This window comes from Rhipicephalus microplus, chromosome 2 (assembly GCF_043290135.1).
Source record: "Rhipicephalus microplus isolate Deutch F79 chromosome 2, USDA_Rmic, whole genome shotgun sequence".
Taxonomy (NCBI): domain Eukaryota; kingdom Metazoa; phylum Arthropoda; class Arachnida; order Ixodida; family Ixodidae; genus Rhipicephalus; species Rhipicephalus microplus.
In genome coordinates this window covers 246,087,567-246,105,358 of record NC_134701.1, presented here as the reverse complement: position 1 = coordinate 246,105,358, position 17,792 = coordinate 246,087,567, and positions in this window count along the sequence as shown.

The window sequence follows — 17,792 nt, the reverse complement described above, 5'->3', positions numbered from 1 at the left end:
AATAAAATCTTGGTACTTTCACGTCGAAGCACATTCGAAAGATCGAAATTAGGCGTATGCGCTGTGTACTTAGTTGTATAGGTTAGCTGCTCGTATCCAGTTTTCATAACTTTATTTATTGGTGTCTACCAAAACGAAAGAAAATCCATCGTGCTATGCTGCCAATTGCAAGCAAACGTCTTCATATGCTATACATAAATACTGTGTCTTTGCAGTGGTTACTTTTCCGAATTCGGATGTGGCATTACAGTGTGTGTGAGACAGAACTTGCACGAGAAATGGAAACACGACGACAAAGAAACAAGCCCTTTTCGATGTTCCCCATTGTCCTTAGAACTGACCCGCCTATGTCTCTTTCATTAGGCACGCCCATTTGCCCACGGGGTGGGCGGGAGCCACAAAATAAGCACAAGGTCACACGAAACGTAGTCTGTTCTCACGTGCTACTATTTCTTCTCCTCGTAGGTAGAGGGAGCCATCCTATACATGCTGCGAAAATATGGATGAAACATTTTTGATCAAAATATGAAAAAAAATTACGAGATTACACATCTTTGATTTGTGAGCAACTCTCGTTTATGTGATCATTAAATTGTCAATGACGCTGAAGCTTTGTGGCAGGCTCACCGGGAAAATGTTTTCGAGGGTTTCGTGCGCATCCGAATTTGTAGTGCATCGTGATAATTAAGCAAGAGCTGTTAAACATGCTTACCTCTAGAAATACACACCTGCCATATATGCGGTAGCTAATCAGTTATACTGGGGCACTGCTAAGACCGGTGACACAGGTTAGATATCCGCGCATGGAGGCTCTACTTCTTTTGTTGTGAAAAGCAAAAAAAAACACCCGCTCACCTACATTCAGGTGCGCGTTAAACAACAACACTTCATTGAATGCGACACTGCCTCAGCTTTTCTATATCGATCCTGACAATCTCCATACGGCGTGATTCACAATCGTATGGGGACGTGGAATTTGAGATTTTTCAAATATTTAAAATAGATATTCATCACTGGGGGAATATAATTTTACCCAGCCTATGGGAAAACATTCCAAATAAAAAGTAGCTTATAGTGTTAAAGTATCAACCTGGAATTCACGAAAAAAAAGCAGCTCTTATGGACAGCTATATATTGTACAGTGTAAAATCACGACTGATTGAGACACATCGACAACCTAACAGTGTTTATTATGAAACTGAAATTCATACAATGACATATACAAGACCGTATATACATTGTATAAAAATGTTTTTAAATATTTTCAGGTGATTTACATTACTCAGAAGAAGGTTTTGAAACACCATTAAAAAGGCGAACCACTCAATTTCTTGCAGCCTGCAACTGACAAGGCCACAGAATCTCGCGGCCCTCTAAACCGAAATTTAAGACTTCACGCAAAATTAGCTTGTCAAAAGAACCCGTCCGTCTACATGGTCACATTAGAGTTTTTGTAGGCTTCAGAGAGCAGTAAATTTTATTTTAGAAGCCAATTCACGGTGAGTAGTGATTTCTTCGAATGATTTAAAATCAAATTCGCATACTATAAATAACATAATAAAAACATATTTTTGATGGCCCCGCCGCGGTGTTACAGTGGCTAAGGTACTCTGCTGCTGACCCGCAGGTCGCGGGATTGAATTCCGGCTGTGGCGGCTGCATTTTTGATGGAAGCGGAAATGCCGCATGCCCGTGGGCTCAGATTTGGGTGCACGTTAAGGAACCCCAGGTGGCCAAAATTTCCGGAGCCCTCCACTACAGCATCTCTCATAATCATATGGTGGTTTTGGGACGTTAAACTCCACATATCAATCAAATATTTTTCATGACACAACTAAGCTGCACAGTATTATAATTATTTGAAACAAGGCATGTGCAAATAAAAGATAAATATAAGCAAGTTCGAATAGTACGAATATTAATTTTTGGTAGAATGCAAGTTATAAGCCTGTAAAGTGTAATGTTTAAAAATTACCCTACTTAGAACATATAAGAAGGTATAACAAGCTTTTAAAGGGGATAAAATCAAGAATTGATGTGAAAATAATGTGTTCCTTTAACCTTGAGTTGGGGCTTTGTTTTTTAAGGAATGTATTTACGGTATACAGAACACTCTTACTGCAATCAAACCACCTTTACATAACGTTGCAGCAGACTAATATACAACTATTTGTTCATTTCAAATACTTCAAAGTTATGAGCGATTTAGATATGAATACAAGCAAAATAGACTGCTGTAGTATTCGTTGCAATATTCTAACTGGTCCAATGTTCACACAAGTCTAGGTTTACGTATTATTATGGAGGGAACCATACTTATCCCTGCATTTTAAATACACCCGTTCGCGCCTGCCACGTGTGTGAAACAATATTTGTGCGGCAAAATTGATAGGAAAGTCCTAAATACTCCACATGGCACATAGAACCTTGCTGCTCTTTTTTTTAAGTTTAATAAGTGTAGCTCGTTACAATTATTCAGTTCTTGTTTGAGTTCTACTTGCGCGTTCACTCGGAACTCCTCACAATCGCAGCCCGCCACATCTTCGAAGACTGTGCAGACACTGTGGAATGCTCTTTCCTAAACCCTCACCTGGAATGCGTCAACCAGGTTTGCACTTGCCGACCACCGAATATACTTAAGAGCAAAAATATTTGCGTACCAGGTGAGCCATTATCTGGGCTTTGTATTTATGCCACTGCAATGAACGTATCTCACGAATGCACCTTCAAGGGCAACCATTTTATAGCACGAATTGTCAACGTGTATGCTTTGTTGAAACTTTCTGATGTTAGTTATACGGCCATCTATAGTTTCCAGTTTCTTTAAAAGCTGGAGGTTTTTTAACGGGACGTAAGAAATATATTATGCATAAGCACACAACAAAAGTGTGGGACACAAGATGTTTCAAAACCCATAGAAATTCATATTCGACATTTTGTATCCCCGCCTCCCCCCATGGCCTTGCTCGACAACAAAGTTAACAAAACACTCACATTTTCCTACCTATGTGGGTAGCATCGTCACTATACAAGTGGCAACAGATGAAAGAATACGACCTACTTGTTTTACATCGTCTGTGAAGATCCGGCAGAGGGCCACGATTACGATAAAATGCAGATATATTGCGATGCGTAGCTCACAAGTCGACAAATTTTCTTAGGCTTCATCATTGTTTCCGGACAAGCATCGTCACACCGTCAAATTTGAAGCCGTGTCCTTTCGCCGTGCAGTGATCGACTAATTTTGTCTTAGCACATGTAGCATGCGTTGTTTCTGTAATGTCATTGCGTGTTGCCTACACATTCCAGTGTGAGTATGGCTTAAACAAATTTTGAACTTCTAAACGCTGCAAGATCCTGTGCACTGATCGATACATCGCAATCGTGAGGAATGCACGCAAAGGAAATCGCCTAAGTAGTCCTTCTCTTGCAAGGTCTGCTTTGTTAATTTTATTGTCGAGTAAAGCGAATATTTAAAGCACTAAATAAGAAGTGTGAATGTGGAATATCTTACAGTTAATTTGGTCATCTAAGTTACATCAGTCACCATAATTGATGCTTCACAAAGCAACGTCTCATATAAAGATAGCTCTTGAAGTTATTCCATTCCACAAAGCTTGCGAGGGCACAAAATATCGCAGCGAAAAAATTATCGCACAAGGCATCTGCACCCTGCGCGTCGTTTGTTGCGATAATGACAAGTCTGGTGCTACACAAGTCGTTTTAGGCAAATACCTCGTTGACTTAATATCACATCCTCTTTTGCGCCATGTGAAGAATAGGTGGTGTACTTTAAAAAACAAAATGTTCAATCCTTTTCCGACATTTTATTTGTTGATTTTAGCGTGCTAGGGAACGTTTGCAATAGAAATCGAACATGCCAAGCTTTCAATTCGTTTCGTTCTAATTGCATTGGCAAACAGGCGACATGTTTAAGACAAAATAAGTCGAAAACTGTTTTCTTCATTGAGTTTCCTTTAAATAAAATTGAATCAATTCTGGCGCTAGTGCCCATCGGAGCCGCAACCCATGGCGCTTCGGCGAGCATGGGAATGATGGGCAGTACATTGATTTGCCTAATCTTCGTACTTTCGGCTTCGTTCGGCTTCACGTGGCTTAAAAATGCTCCGTTATGAAACGACAAACAATTGTTTGGCAGTTGCACTTCACCACCGCAACATGTTAGGCTCGCCAATTGCATCATCTCACAAAGTTCAAAACTTTTTCTTCTTTTGTTCCAAACAAAACTACAACAATGCAAAAAATAAAGCCACAAAGTACGTTCGAAGCCTGCAAACACGAAGACCAGGCCTTCTCATGGTCGCTGAGCGATCTCAGCGCAAGAGTCCCCTCTAATTATTATTAGGAAGTTCCATGGTTTTCGCGCTTGTTCACATCAAATAACATTCTCTATAAGTGCTGAAAGGTTTTCCGTACGAATAACCAGAAACGCAAGATCTGAAAAGAGACGCGGGATTTGCCGCCGGCAATCAAGGAGCTGCTGCGTCTTATGCAAATGTGAGGGCATGAAAGAGGAAAAAAAAATGACAGCTTGCCTTCTACATGACTTGCTTCGCGCAGACCTGCGCGTGTTCTTCCCGCTTAGCCATTGCATGCATCGTCCTAAGTAGTAACGAAAACTAGTGCCCTTTAGGTGGTCGTCTTTTTCATTACAAAAGTACCAAGGTGTCTTTACCTTGGTTTGTTTTTATTCTTTTCCAGCTGGATTCGCTAGTAAAGCAACAAACGCGATCGCTTGGATCGCGGGAGCACTTATCCTCGTCAGTGTCGTCTGCGGCACAATAATATGTTTACGGTACGAATTAGCCGCTTTGCTATTCAATTCTTTGCGTGACTTCTTTCCCAAGCGGTGCGCTTTTCGCGTGTTTACTGACCTGTGCTTTCACGCGTCATCCTGCGGCTCACATCAGCGATTTAACTGTTCTGTTTTCTCCTTTGTATATTGTGTACAATGCGTCATACCCACAGTGATTTTGGCACCGTGAAATCTTCTGTACACAACTGCTTGATCAACCACTTTTTCGAAGTGTAACATCTTAATTAGCCTATGACAACATAATTAGTTAACAGGTGGAGATGAGAGGAAGAGAGTGAACGTTAAAATACCAATGTATTAAAAAGGAGGGGGGTAAGCAAAATGCTTGCCATCTCGAATAGAGCGCTAATGGAGGACTTGACAGTAAAATGCTGATGATGGACTTGGCAGCTTTGCATTAGGAAAGATGGAGCGCCGAGCCCAGCGCCGCCAAGTAGCAATCTTATTTAGCCATGAACTGTGCACGCGATGCACCCTGAACAAAACAGAAAGTAACAATAAATCGTACGAAGTACCTTTGCAATTTTGGCTCTTTCATCCATCAATTTTTTTGGGGGGCTATCGGGGCGTTTTTCTGCGTCGTCACCTTCACGTTATGCCCAGTAACCTATACATATCTGTATCGAATCTGACTATGACGGGAAAGCAAACAGGAGTCAATAAATTTAGGCGCCACTTCTAGTTCCTAAGGTATATTTTTCATTTTGTTGACCAGTCCGCGTGGTTGATGCTATTCAGTGTGAAGAACAAAGAAACGGCCGTAACGCTAGCGACACACAAATTACAACGGAACCTGTTTTGTCTCATCAGCTCATGTTTCGTGTGTGCGTTGTTGGCATAGTTTTGTTTAATCGTTTAGCAACCAGACAAGCTTTCTAACTTATCAGCGAAACTTCTTCTATCCTGTGAGTGGCTGGCGAACTTTCATTGCTAAGCGCGTGCGAATTGATTTGCGAGTGCTACACAGAAGCCACTAATCAGATAGCAGTACATAGAGCATGAGCTGCTCGTCGGAACATTGGCGAAGAAAATGTGCCAGTGTCGATCAGCTGCTCCGAACGAAAATTGGTTCTTGTTTCACCCGTACACTGAATTCGGCTGTTGAGTCAGCTTTGCATGGGGTTTACCTACGAAATGGGACCCGACCATTCCAATTCGTTACATTCTGGAGGCCAGTAGACAGCGTTATACGTTAAAATTGCTAGTGGATAAAAACTAACAAACACCTGCATACGAAAATGACGTTTAGAGTAATTTTGTTCAAGCCAGAAGCAAGAAAATAGATGTTTAAATTGTGATTTGAAAACGTGGCAATAATAAAATGGTGCTGCCATACGAGAGGAGATTGGATGTCAGCGGTAGTCACTCACGTGAAGTGATTTAAAATTAAGTTATTTTTGCTCTTTTTATACTCCTGGCTGCCAACAATGACGTGTTGTTGAGACCTCATTTAGGACAGGGGCACTAAACAACAATATATAGATAGTTTGCACGTTCAAAAATTTATGATGACCGCACCGCGCTTGTGTCACTGCAGTAATTAAGAACCCCTGCGTGCGCGTAAGTTTCATCTTGTTTAAGAAAAGCGGAGTAGAAGCACCTAATTAACGAACCATATTTTTAAAGCAAGTGCGATGTGGCGTATACTGCGCATTAAACATTCAAATTGAGTCGTAATTAGGGCTCATGATGCCAACATTCTCTCTAGTGGACTGCTTTTTATGGCTTTCATTTACCCCATCGTACGCGATTCGGTGTTCTTGGATATATCATTCATTTTCGTTTAGTCTGTTTCAAGTGCTCCTGCGCAAACACCTAATTAAGCAAGGATGGCCGGAAACTCGATCGAACACCGCAGTTAGTAGTTCTTCTTAGCTTTATATTAGGCCCGGGATTGACCTAAAATATAAAGTCAGCCCCCCCCCCCCTCCCAAACATAATGACACCTAAAATAGAAAGTCACCTGTTAACGTAGCATGGGTATTGATGACGTATTGTTCGCCTAATGCACTGGTGTACCGCAGATGGCCTTGCGAAAGTCTGAATGTAAATATAGCAAAACAAATCCCTGAAAATCAGTTTCATTTACACTTTCTTTCTCGCTATGTTAGTGATTGATGTAGTCATCCAGAAGTACTTAAACGTTTGAAACACTTTGAAGTAGAGCTTTCACGGTGCCTAGGTAACCTGATGACAACATTGATAATAATTATAATTCTCATTTTAGCTTTATGTACTTTTACGAGTTGATCAACTGTTTACAGTGCACTATATGTCCGCTTACTGATCGTATCCGGTCTACTTACTTTTTAAACAGTCTCTAAACATTTCTGTTTACTTTTTTGTCTGTAAGGTAGAGCGTAGTGAAACCGATCGCTTTGTTGTCGACCCTTTTTGCAGGAAACTAGCTGATAGGTATAATAAAGACGACTGCATGGGACCGACGTACCACAGCCAGTACTGGAGAGAGGATCGTCCCTCATTATGGGACAGCACGAAGTCGATGGTGTCCGAGGTGCGAGAGAAGATCATGGCTCTCGCCTCGCGAAACCGCGAGAACGAAGCAGCGGCAGCGCAGGAAACACGGGTTCACTATCCCAGCCAGACTAAGGTTAACGCACGGCGCGTCCGCCACACAACTGTGCAGGTGGACGTCCATCGCTCCGTGTCTCCCGAGGAAGACACTGGTGACGTGCGAGCAGGACTGCTGTTGCCTCCGAACGGAAAGGCGCAGTGCCAGAATGAAAAGGCCGACTTGTCTCCCACTTCGAGAGACTTTATGCTGAAAAAAGACACCACTGATTGTCAAGAAGCGCCGATCGCTTCGCTTCAGCACACAAGGCACGTAGATAGTTCCGTGGTCTTGGCTCGCGACGAGGAGGTTCGACGACCTGGCGACACGCGGCTAATCGCAGCGGATGAAGCTTCTATTGGGACTCGTTCCGGATTGCTTACGTCCGGTCAGCACGTCTTCGACTCGGATTTGGACGCGGATAGAATCATGAAGATGGTGCTTCGTCAATTGGAATTAGAAAGGAGCGCCTTTGTCCAGAACTCTAGGAACGAATCTGCAACTAAACCAACTTTCAAGAAGGAGGTTGATGCTGAGCCTCTTCTCGGTGGGCCATTTTCTAGCGAAGCTAGCGTAAACTGTCAAGAAACTATGACAGTCGACGTTCTTCCAATTAGTGGCATTGCCAGGTCGATATACTCGAATACACTTGTGGCGTTGCGGAATAAACTTCTATCTAATGGCACCTTGAGAGCCGAAGGTATCGATGACGTGTCTTACGGGGATTCGTGCAAGCCGTCGGAGGGAAAAGAGGGCGTCGAAAACAGCACGCACCTTGACGACAGATGGTCTCGCGTAGATAAAGGGGGAGGAGAAGACAAGACTGAAAGTGGGCTTCGAGACCAGAGTACCGCAAAGGAAACGGGTGCACCAAAAGAGGCTCTGTCCTCTACATTGCAGGAAAGAGCGCCGCGAAAGGCTAATGTATTTAACAGCGAAACCATGTCAGAACAAAAATCGTTGCCGCCACTCGTGGAAGCATCGTTCCTGGGCTCGCGTTTCGACACGATAGCCGATTCTTACAAGAGTTTCGGATGTCCGGTGGACGCCTATCCCGTGATGCAGAACTGGGCGGTTCCCAAGCGAACGTATCTGTTAAAGGACGATGACGGAAGAGAGTCGCCATCCTACCACTCTTTCTCCGACACATCACGGTCACGCCTATGGAAAGCGCGAAAAACGGCTGGTGCACCGAGTATGCAATCGCAGAGTGCTAGTCGTTGTGGGTCCGATAAAAAACACACGAAAGCTTCGGAGCGATTCGGAAAACCAGGAGACGCCTTCAAGAGCCTTGTATCGTCCATTTATCCCCACTCGACAGCACCGACGAGCACGAGGAGCGCCGGCTGTTTTCGCACTGCCTACAGCGAGCTTCCTCAGCAACATAGCCATGGCGAAGAGAGCAAGGACAACGCGCGTGGCCCACTGGAAACGAGAAAAATTGCGCGTGTTCACTATTACGATCCAGGCGATAACAAGCAAGAGATCCAGAAAAGCAGCGGGGGTTCTGCTTTGGACACCTATGTGGGTCAGAGTCCTCGAGAAACTTCTCTAAGCACTAGAAAATCTAGCAGCACCAATTTGGTAACAAAAAAGCGAAGTATACTAAAGAATACTGGCTCAAATCTCAATCAAAAGGGAACCACTAAATGCATCTTGAAGCACGAAGAACAAAAGCCACTTTTGCGGAAGGCAGCACAGAAAAGGCTGCTTGACGGTAGCCGAGATAAACCTCCGAATTCTGCTTTAGACCAGTGTGGCTCGGTGACACAACAAAACTCCAACCTTACGGTGAGGCTGCTGCGCAGCATCAATAAAGCTTCTGTCATTCGTAATCCTGCATGCACGGAAGAGTTCTCTTCTGCTCCTGCCGACTTCGAAGACAAAAAGAACGCCCAGAGCACGCCGGCTACTTTTATAAGCAAACATGGTGCCCACGCGAGACCTTCAAGCAAGCGATCTACGAAAAGCAAAGGATCTTATGGGTCTTATCTGAACTTCAAGAAAGAAAAGAAATGTTCCTCTGCTGTTCCATTAGCAATCGGTAGGGATATATCAGCGCAGGTCAAAAATTCATCAGTTTCCGAAAGCGCAACCAAAGATGAGACTGCAGGAAGTTCGCGCAGAAGCATAACACTGGCTCTTTCAGGCGAGAAGCTTTTTCCGGCAACATCTTGGCAAAGATCAGCCCACTTTAACAAGCTGAATCTCCCTTTTGGTGTTCAATTTGGAGACTTAAAGAGTCAGTGGGGCAAAGCTCTTGATGGACAGATTGACATAGTGCAAAGAACGACACCCTACGCACTTACTCCGAATGTGGAAAGCACAGAAGTAAAAGGAGTGGAAAACGACGATTACGCTATCAAAGCAGACCGAACAACCAAGCTTACACATACAAGTGACGAATATGGAAAGCAGCAGTGCCGTGCTCCTGACGACGTCATCAACTTCAACATCAATGAAGAACAGCTTATTCATTGCATCAACAAGCTTGTAGGCTTTGGTCCGGTCGAAGACCGAAACGATGAAAGAAAATTTCCTAAAATATCCGCCGAACAAACGCCCGTTTCTGGTAACCAACTTATGCGAGATGTAATGCTCCACAACGAGGCAGTTTCAAGCGAAGCGACTGAGAAAAAACGCTCGAATGTGGTCGCTGAACGCTGCTCCAGTGGCCATTGCGAAGCACTCAACAAACCACTGTCTTCACTTAGGCGGGGAGATCTGAAAAACATTCTGAAAGAGATCATCGAAGAAGAGTACTCACACTTGCTGCATGCATCTGCTCAGCTCGCTGGAGAAGGCGTGACGGACACGAAGACCAGTGACCTTCTTCCTGAACGCAAAGATTGTACTAGCGATGCCACTTCTGCAATGTCTACTGGAACTTCTCTGAGCAAATCGAGCGCAAGGAACTCTGAAAAGAAAATGGTGCGTGCCACGCCTCTAAGTGGCGTTACGTCCCGAGAATCACATAACGTTGACCGAACCTCAACGGATCGTACAACCTCGGAAGAAACATCAGAGGAAAGCAGTACCAAGACGTCGCAGGCTGAAAATGAAACAACTCACGGGAGCAGCACTACCAGATACAGCTCCATCAATGGCGCTCTGATTTCAAGGGACAGTGTGAACTCGACAGTTCAGCACATCACTCCATACTCGAGAAATGAACATGCTGATTCACACCAGTGGAGTAAAAAGAAAAATGCGGCTGGCTCAGAGGAACTACTGCAGTCTCTTTCAGAGGACACATCTTCTCATGGCCATCGACTGAAAATCGGTCAGCCCGTTCAGCTTGACATAATTTCAAACGCAACTTCCGGTCATACAGGTGATGGTACCTCCCAGACCTCTGACGTAGACTTATTTTCCGTTGAACAGGGCCCAGTGCACGACGTTCAGGAAAGTGACAATCTGGGAGTCCGGCTTCTTTCTGATATATCCGTAGAAAGCTCATCTACATCCAAACCTCCTCTTTTTGACGTGCCGCCTCTCGTAGGATATACTGGTGATTATCTGGCTCATCCGCAGATACACCCGCACCAGTTCGTTGGCAGTGAAGAATGGGAGCGAGTGGCGGCTACTGCGCATCATCGCAAACAGCGAGTCAGCTGGAGTCCTCCAGTTTACAGAACACTGCCAGAAGCTGACGCCACCGTGTTCTCTTACACGGAAGAAATGGTACCATACCCGGAGGCGAAGCCGTCGATAGAAGTCTCTGTTTCAGCGTGCAGCGCCAGTCTCGTGAAATCACAGCAGCTTTTGAAGCCACTACCGCAGTCAGCACTTTTAAACAGATCAGACAGTTACGTCCCTTTCGGAAACTGGTCTTCTCGTTCTCCTACTCACGAGGCTGACAATGCGGCACACGAACAACCAACGGGCGTGCGTCACAGCTCACTTTCGCGAAGAGAAGGGGATGAGCAAAAACAACTCCTGCTGCAAGACGCGCAGGTTATTCTCGTGCAACGCCCAAAAGCTGCTTCGTTCCATGGCTTTTCTGACAAGCACAATGATAAGGTGGATCCGAAGACCGATGCAACACAAAGAACCAAGTCCCACTCAGACTATTGGCTAAAAACAGTCTCGCTTTTTCAAGAATTGACGACGGAACAGATGAGCAGTTCAGGCGATACTTGTACGGACGGCACAGGAACTAACACCATCTTTGAGCCTGAGCAAATAGAGGCACTAGAGCGAGATAAGCTAAGAAATGATGCTCTAAGACAGCTCCCATTTCGGGATGAGGAGGTGAATCCACTCTTGGAGACCTTCCTGAGGCTGCAAAACGAAGGAGGTTACGACTCAACCCCTAAGCCGTCTACTACATATGCCAGCGACACGCACGCAGGCAAGGAGCCTTGTATAATGAAGAATGAATGCGTTGGTTCGGGTGCCCTCTTCGATACATCGCTTGGGGAATACAGTTTGCTGAAACGCTACCTCGCCACATGTTGTCCTCCGAGTCAGTGCGCACCGGAAGACCCGTCCGACCTCGTTTTAGAAGGCGGGCCGAAATTGGACGGGTGTTCTGGCGGTTTTGAAGATCCATCAGGGGGGCGTCAGGTGACGCCGTCAGGTCAAGGGCACCACACAGGATACCGCTCACCAGAGACGGGCTCTCCCAACGTGGAAACGGCTGGTAACCAGGCCAGCTACGAAGACAGTTCTACCGAAAGCTTTTGCGAAGAAAAGCGGGTCAAGACGAGGCGCAAAACGGCGCCTTATCGAACGCCATTCCCTCTTTGTAGCAGTTCGCGCTCGACAGCCGCATTTAGGTACAACACAAAGGCCACCAAGAAAAACTGGAACGAGAGGACGGCCGTGGCGTTCGGGCCCACTCACGCGAATAGGGATGACGATCGCACCGCTCGTTTTGTGGCAGAGCAGGCGTACGCCAGCAGGCCGGTGAGATCAGAGATCACAGCTCTCGGTGAACGCCGGCAAGACGTGCCCATGAAGTCGCCGAGTGCTGTGATGAATGCCGATGCTGGGAGCGCCTGGAACTATAAATCGTTTCAAGTGCAACAGTGGCTGAACCAGGCATCGCAGTACTTTGCAAACCATGAGGAAGGAGTGCCGGGAAATGCTCCTCAAGGTGATGCTCGCGATGCAGCAGAATCATCGACGTCTTCTGAGTATTTCGAAGCTGAGCCGACAACTGACACGTTCGCGCATTCGAGCCAGCAATGAATGACGATCGAAACAACTGGTGCTTACTCGAGAAGTATACCTTAGAAGTGCAGCAAGCGATGCATTTCGTCGGTTTCTTTCTTTCTTTTTCTTGTTTGGCCTCGCATACACATTTGAATTGTGTCAAACATCGAATAAAGACAAGCTATCTCTGTGTGATATCTTGTATTTATTCAGTCGCTTAATGGCGCAGCATTCAGGGGATTCGGTTATGTCTTTTATTCGTGTTGGCATGACACCAAGCGACAAAAAATCATGTGTATTTGAGGACCTAAACTGCGGTCCATGTTTCTTTGGCAAAGCATTGCCAGTGCATGCCCAATAGTGGTAAATACCTGTGTACGGTAGTCCCTCAATATACTGCATAATACTGCACAATACATTGCATAATATGTCACTTGCACTGTTACCAGTTTATTGCTCAGAGCTCTTGTTTTTGATCTTGCACCGCCTCAGTAATTCATTAAAAATCTTACTGTTACGTAAAAGCGCACACTAACAGATGTGTGCAGATGCAGTTGCAAGTCTATGCATGCGACAGTGCCCAAGACGAACAACTCGCTCCAAATTTTGGAGTCTTTTGGAGTCTTACTCGTTTTTTTTTCTTTCGATACATATTGGAATGCATTTGGCCAATAGCGATAATTTTCTCTCACGTAGTATGTATGGCATGTGAGGCCGATGCCGCACCTGTTACTACATAAACTAGTAGATGATAAATATTCGTAACATAGTTAAAAAATATTGATGACTTCCTGCACAACCTAAAAAAACGCCAGGCCTGCGCGGTGGGCGCAGAACAGTCACAGCGAAAGCTAGAAAAGCGGCCTTTCAGAGCCTTTTCAAAGCACTCAGAGTTACTACTGCAAGCAAACTTGCTTAGCGCCCACTAGGGCATTAATAATAAACTTTTGGGCAGTAGGCCGGCATTCGATATACTATTTTTTTCATTATTCTTAGAAGCGTGGTATCCGCTAAACAGCCCCGCCGCGGTGGTCTAGTGGCTAAGGTTCTCGGCTGCTGACCCGCAGGTCGCGGGTTCGTATTCCGGCTGCGGCGGCTGCATTTTCGATGAAGGCGGCAATGTTGTAGGCCCGTGTGCTCAGATTTGGGTGCACGTTAAAGAACCCCAGGTGGTCAAAATTTCCGGAGCCCTCACTACGGCGTCTCTCATAATCATATGGTGATTTTGGAACGTTAAAACCCACATATCAATCATATCAATCAATCAATCCGCTAAACACTTGCTAGGAATTTTGTTCCAATTGTCCATGAATGCAGTGACTGACAACGATGGGAATTATGGCTGAAGTAGGTATGCGCCACAGTTAATAGGGAAACAAGAGCAAGCTTTTGTAATGTGTTGGAGCATTGGATGGCCCACTCGTTACGCTAATCGCATTGTGCGATGACTGCTTGTTCTTTCGCTGTTGTAGAACACTTTATAAGCCGTATTAATGCGATTTCTTTCCCGACATCAAGCCTGCCTAAGGCAAGTTTGAAGACAAGTCACAAGCACCGAAGTAGCTAAGTGGTAGAGTACTGAGCTGGCACCCAACGGACCCGTGTTCGAGCTTTACCATGTCATTAATGCTAGGTAAGGCCTGCTTAAGTCGAATTTGACAAGTTACAAGCACCGGTAACTCAGTCGTAAAATATTGCGGACCCGGGTTCAAGCGCCACTGTATCATTAATGTAGAGTTTTTTTTTTCTAATTTCGCGTGATGTGGTTACGAACACCGGCGGCGGTGGCGGTGGCGGACAACACGCAACTACACGTGTCCCGAGTTGTAAACTCCTAACAGCTTTCGCTGTAAAACAAGCGTGCTAATATGTCAATTTATGGCTATTTCCATCAAAGCGTCTCGCACAGCAGGAAAAGTCATGGTTCAACAGAACTACTCGTATAGTTATTAGATTAACAAAATAAGATGTTGTTTCATAGAGCGGGGAAATGGAAAGGTACAAAAAATGGAGAATGTGACTAACGTCTCCATGCGCAGCCATATAGCGTAAGAACAAAGAGCAGAGCAGGTACAGCAATATTTTAGGATTTCTTTTTGTTTTCTGTTGGCGCAAAGTTTCTGGTAACTGCAATTCATATATGTGTCTTCTATATCTGAAATGCTATAGCATAAGCGTTGTTTCTCTTCATTTTATGTCTTGCCAATCGCGATACGAGTGCCTAAATTGTTGTCAAAATTGGGCAATGATTTCCATAAAAGGGTGCGCAGTGTAATCTCGCTAAAAATAAAGCGCTATTTCGTGTGTTCAAATTTTACAAATTTTACTGAGCTGGTAAACTAGTACTTTACGTGAAGAGACATTTATTGTCGTACAAGTGATCGTAAGATCCAGACAGTCGTGAGGCCAACTCCGTCGAAACTTCGGCTAATCGGAATGATGGATTGGTGATAATCACTTCGTGTGAGAGCAAGTGTGAGGTCAATAACCATGGGGGAAGTGAAGAGCGGCCCTCACTGAGCTTCATTACGAAAAGTGTGGCAGTTGAATGCACGTGCTTTCGTAAGCGCTGCGGGAATTCCCTGGTCAGGCCATCGTCTTTCGTCAGTTGCATTACTACCTCCAAGACTATGTTGACCAGAGCCCGCCGGCTAGAGTTGTCAATCCGCACTTCTATGCAGTGTTTGCCCTTCATTGATGCCCGAAGGCTTTGAAGGCCTACAGGGAGCGTCGGTCTTCACGGCTGTGTATTCTGCCCATTAAGCGAGCCGTCATGAGCTATTCATCTTGAAGCCCGCGACAGCTTCGCCGAAAAGGCTTGGCGTCGCACTTTCACTGCGCTGTTGCATCGTCATTCAAACAAGGAACGACGGGGCCAAAGCTTTTAATGCGAGAGGCAGCGGTAACCCGTTTCAATGCACAACGGTTACAATTCAGCGTAGCTTTTCAGTGTAGACATTAAACACGGGTCCGACCCAATATTGTTTTACACAAAGGCAGTTTGTGAGGCATCCAGACTTCCGACTCTGTTACCATTTCAGGCGTGGTCATTTTACCCGCAGTCAAGCTTTCTTCCATACGGTCACAACCGACAAAGCCCCGCTATTGTATATTCACCCTAGTTCACGGTGTAAAAAAATACTTTCTTACTCAGTGTTCTATTGCCACAGCATTCGAGTGTACGCAATCATGAACATAGGAAAATGTAGCTCTGAGGCACAGCATCCTCTTGGGTAGGAAGACTATTTGAGATATCCCTACGAGCTATTGCGTTTTTGCAACAGATCTCCCAGTTTTTTTTTTCTTTTAGAAGTTTGCATTTTGGCTAAAAAAAGGACAAGAATATTAGGGGACCTCAAAGTTTTGCCTTTAGGAGTTGAATCAGATAGCAAAAACCTGTTTCTAGCATGTACGTCAAACTCTCAGCGCATGAAACCGTTTCGAACTTGCTATGCACCCACTACGTGGTCTTAATGAAATATGCGCAGCACCGTGTGATCATGTTGTAGTGGTTTACGGACTTTAAACCACCAAGCTATTGTGGTAATCCATGTTGTGACACCCACTGGCAATGGGCGCTTGTACCACGCAATATAACTGCAACATGCCATGTTGCATTGTGAAGCATAGGTACAGGACGCGTGTTTTTGTAAGGCATGAAAGCTACTTTCATTGCATTTCCAAGCAGAGGAAGTAATTTTCACTGTATTCAAGCAGACGCGTGACCGCGTTGTAGAACACCCGATTGCCACGCAATCAACCCGTGTTCGATCCACACTCGGACTTAAATGACCCTGTCTCGGTACCCACACTGACCCAGGATATTTTTATCATTTATTTTATTTCCATCATTCTCAATTTTAGTCACACATCAAATCAAATCAAATCATTTTATTTTCCCAGAAAGAAACAGGTTCTGGAAAGGTTCACTGACTAAAAGCTGTTTATGGACAGCTTGACGAGGCCAGTGAACAAGGCAGGTGGGACAATGACAAAGATGTATATAACAATAAAGATCATAATCTAAGATTACAATACCAAATACGGTGTAATAAAAACATATAAATACATTCCTACGAAACATCCAGATACCAGCATAGCACAGAAGATAACATGGACGCGAGCAAAAAGAAAAAGGAAAAAAAACAAAGAAAAAACAAAAGAAAAATCCAGCAACCATAACACCATTATTGCCAAAAAATAATATAATAAAAATAAACAAATGATGAAAACATCAGGGAAGATATATACAAATTTGCTCCCTGTGTATGTGCTGCATCGTACAATGTACATCACATGTCAGACAAACTAAATTATACAGACAGAATTATATCATATAACCTATTCGGTACAGCATGGATGCACACACTGAAAGAAAAATGAAATTGTACTGTCGTACAGACAGCACATTTTACAACGTGAAAAAGTTAGCCTATATTTACAAAAAGGATCGTGGTTCTTTTAATGAGAAACTATTTACGTGACTGTATTTATTGAGAATCATTGGTAAATTGTATTGCAGTGTTTGAGATTCGTAATTATTGCGAAACCTCGGAACAATCCAAACATCACTGCTTCTTGTTCCCAACAAAACATTTTTTGCAGTTAGACATGGGATGATGATTTCTCGCTTACAACCAACGACGCCGACACCGACGCCGGAAAACTTGCAAAAGGAGCTCTTTAACGCTAGGGACTTAAAAGATGGCGCGGCTTGCACCAAGTCGTACAAGGCTGGTTCACAGTAGAGCTGGCGGGCAGCTGGCTGGTCTCAGCTGCAGCTTGGCTAAGCTTTTGCCCTCACCTTTTTCTGCCCCCCTCTTAATATTATCCTATATCATACCTGTCTATGCACGCTCTTTTTTCTCTTTTATCTGCTTCTTTCTATTTCCTTTTCTCTGCGTGAATTTCCTTCTCTGTCCTTTCATCTCCTTCTCGTTTTCTTCTCTTTTCTTCAGTCCATATTTATCTTTCCTTCTATGCGTTTCATGATCTTTCTCTCTGTAGTCAGTCTCTCGCCTGCTATTTTTTTCTGTGTTTTTCAGTTATTTCTATGTGTTTCAGTCTTTATCCGTCTTTCAATATTTTTCTCTCTTTATTCCCGTTATTCATATTTTTCTTTTTCTTTTTATATTTTCCATCTTTTTCTCTCTCTATTTCGCCTTCTATCTTTTTGTCGCTTTCTTTACTTCTCTTCGCACTCGTACTCCTGTCCATCTATCC